This window comes from Aricia agestis, chromosome 12 (genome assembly GCF_905147365.1).
Source record: "Aricia agestis chromosome 12, ilAriAges1.1, whole genome shotgun sequence".
Taxonomy (NCBI): domain Eukaryota; kingdom Metazoa; phylum Arthropoda; class Insecta; order Lepidoptera; family Lycaenidae; genus Aricia; species Aricia agestis.
Genome location: NC_056417.1, coordinates 12,175,660 through 12,179,383, shown reverse-complemented (window position 1 = coordinate 12,179,383; position 3,724 = coordinate 12,175,660).

Below are 3,724 nucleotides of genomic sequence, written 5' to 3'. Positions count from 1 at the left end.
TTCTAATATTGTAACTAAAATTAGATGACCTTGAAGCAGCCAAGTAAGTACCCTGAGAATACAGCCCAACAAACAATAATTATTATTGACATACTTATTTGATAAAGTACACTGTACTGAACAAGTTTTACATTATAAATTAACATTTATGAAAGCCCCTTATATTATGTACTTATATAATGTGTAACTAATATGATAATGAGCTAAAACAGCTAAGTAAGTATCCTGAGAATACAGCCCAAAAACAATAATTATTGTCATTTGATATTTTAAAGTGCACTCAGTACTGAACAAGTTTTACATTATAAATTAACATTTATGAAAGCCCCTTATATTATGTACTTATATAATGTGTAACTAATATTATAATGAGATAACATAGCCGTCGCGTAAATATCTTTTCATACAAATCATGACTCACAAAATTACGCTCGTGTGAATCGAACAGGACTTTTGTATGAAACTGAATGCAGCAGAATTTCTGCCAGCCGACCCTACCCTAAGTGTCTAAATTACGCATGATTACGTCAACGCATACAAAATACGGACGGTACGCGACGGAATAGTGTGTCATCGCTAATTTAAAATATATTTCGGGTATAATCATGCGGATTTTACGCCGCGTGACTTCGGCTTTGTAAGTTTAGATACTAAAGACGTTACACGTTTATGTTGATAGTTACAGGTTGATTCGTTCGTCTGATTTGGTTGGCAGAAATTTGTTTATTACGCGAGAACTTTATGTTTTTCCGCGATAAAGTATCCTATGTCCTTTCCTAGGTTTTAAAGTATCTCCATACCGAATTTCATCAAAATCGCCTCAGTGGTATAAGCGATAAGAGGTAACCCCATTTGAGCCCCGCAGTATCCGGATCCAATTCTGTTAATTTTTTAACTGTTAATTGCCAAATTTACAATAATAGTAATTTATCTTTTATCATCCATGTCTGTGCGTTTCTTCAATCTGTCGAATAATTCATCTTTTAGGGCCGCCCTGGAGTAGGGTTGGGGATGTTTTTGATTTTAATTAACGACTATTGAATCCCGATGTTGACAGTTAATCAAATTATGCAAAATTCACTTGTTAACAATATATTGTCTGATATTATGCGTATGTTTAACCGTAATTGGTCGCAGCGGCCAACGAAAGTATGGTGTGGCCGCTGGTCGTGTTGCGGCCAGGTGCGCGTGGTCTATGGCGGTTTCATACTAAGGTATCTATCTCGATGGCCGCCGCGGCCTGGCCGCTAGTGCGCACCCGGGCTAAACCTATAATAAATATTGAGAAATATTTTATTGAACAATTAATTTGACAATAATATTGAAAGGCGAGCGTTTAATATTAACCCTAGACCGTCATTAATATTGCACATTAAGTGGTATTACTCAATACGTGATATTGCACAATAAAATGATCGTCTAGGGACCCGCTAAGACTACGACGCCGCGTATATAATATTATATGCGTAACTTAAAATAACACCCTACTATTTTCGTTTGAGATTAAACTGGCATTAACTAATGATGATTCCCTACAAACTTTAGTTGAGTAGACTATAAGTATAAGCGTAGATATTATTTACAGACTAAAACACCGATATTCTGAGTAAACAGCATCTGGAAGCGATCAAAGGCGAACTTAGATCCTACATTCACGGTGACGGGCGTCTAATGATAAATCGATCGCAACTCCGAACTTCCACTTTTTCACAATTCTCCCTCATTTTTCACGAAATACGGGTCAAAATCAAAAGAAATTTTAGGAAAATTGCTGCTAAGTTGTCGGTTGAATAGTAAAATGTCTTCGTACAAACTCATCGGTTTTAATGTGTGCGTGCAGCCCAGCTGTAACGGCACACAGATACAAGGCTATAAACTTTAGATTTCTCATTCAGCGTGGCTATGGTCTATGCCAGGGGTCACTAATTAGTTTCGCTCGGGGTCCGTTTTAAGACATGAAATGACCTTCGCGGTCCACACATTTTATATTAAAAAAAATTAAACAAAGGTAATTACGGAAATTAAAAGGTATTTTTAGATATCAATGAGAAAAGTAACCATTTTTGTAGCTAATTATCTCTATGAAGTTTGGAGTGAAATATTGGTGCAAGCTATAGATGTTGACATTAAATCCTGGAGATGTTCGTATCTAAAGTCCTTGAGCGCATTGTATACCGCATAATTATATATAAATAGTCATATAAATAGTCGCAGTTAGGCGGGCCAGTAAAATTAGTTCAGTTTGAGCTATCCTCAAGGCGACTTGAAGTAAAAATAAGTGATCAAGAGTGAAACCTACGACTTGGCTACGACCTAGGACATCGTGAGTGCTTAGTGTTTGGATCTGGTGCTTTGTGTTGGACCTAGTGCTTGTGAATTAAGTCTTCAAGAGAGTCAGCAGGTCTTTCTCTCCAAATTCTTCGAACCCTAGCACGTAACAATATAATATTATGAGCCAGTGTGCGTATAGGCACTGCGAAAGTTCGAAAAACTTTCGCTTTATAATATTAGTAGGTTAACCTACTAATATTAGAAAGACGAAAGTTTGTGAATATGGATGTATGGATGTATGGCGAATATATCACTATCACGACATCGCTACATAGTATAAAACAAAGTCGTTTTTTTTTCCTTTATGTCCCTTTGTCCCAACGGATTTTGATGCGGTTTTCTTTAATAGATAGAGTAATTAAAGATAAAGGTTTATAAGTTTAAAAACATTCATTAAATAGTAGGGAAATAGTGTTATATTATGATTAAAATGAATATTTTCGAAGAGATTACAGATTTATAAGTTGCGGGAAGTAGCTTTTGCGGCGGTACCGACCTCTATATTAGCTTCATGGTACCGACCTCCGTGGTCTAGTGGTTAGAGCGTCGCTCTCGACTCCGGAGGTCGTGGGTTCGAATCCCGCGTTGGAAACATGTCATTTCCAAGTTTGGTTAGGACAATGCAGGCTAATCACCTGATTGTCTGACAAGTAAGATGATCCATGCGTCGGATGGGCATGTAAAAAGTCGGTCCTGCGCCTGATCTCTCGCCAGTCGTGTCGGTCTTCCGTCCCACTGGGTTATGAGAGTAAAGGAATAGAGAGTGCTCTTGTGTACTGCGCACACACTTGGGCACTATAAAATCACTCCTGCGTACCTGGTCTGGTTTCAATGAAACCGGCCACCGTCACCGAAACCGGTGTGGGGAGTATTATTTATGGTACCGACCAATGCCGGCTACGGGTGTTAATGAACATAAATCAAAACTACCTACTGAATCGATTTTAATAATTTTTTCTGTGAGTGACATAGGCTATATTATTATATATTATACCCTTGCGAAGCCGGTGCGGGTCGCTAATGGAGAATATACACGTTTGTACAAAGGTTTTTTTATTACTTTGTTATGCTGTTCTATACTGTAGTATAAGTTGTAACCTTAGAAGATCTCGTGAAAACCACCCTTGACTAGTGACTACCAACATTTTTGAAAACAAAACCAAGGATTTCCAGCAACTTGTGAAAATGAGATAAATTTTAACTTGTCATTCCCTTTAAGATATTCGATATTGTTAGTTACTAGGAAACTCTGTCGAGAAAATCATTTTGTCGCCATTAAAGAAGTAAGAAACTTTGAATAGGTAACTGGAAACCCTATTATATAAAGTACTGTTATTGTGTTATTGTTAATTTTGTTACTAGTCAGTTCCGAGTTTTTAAATTTAGAGTTTCT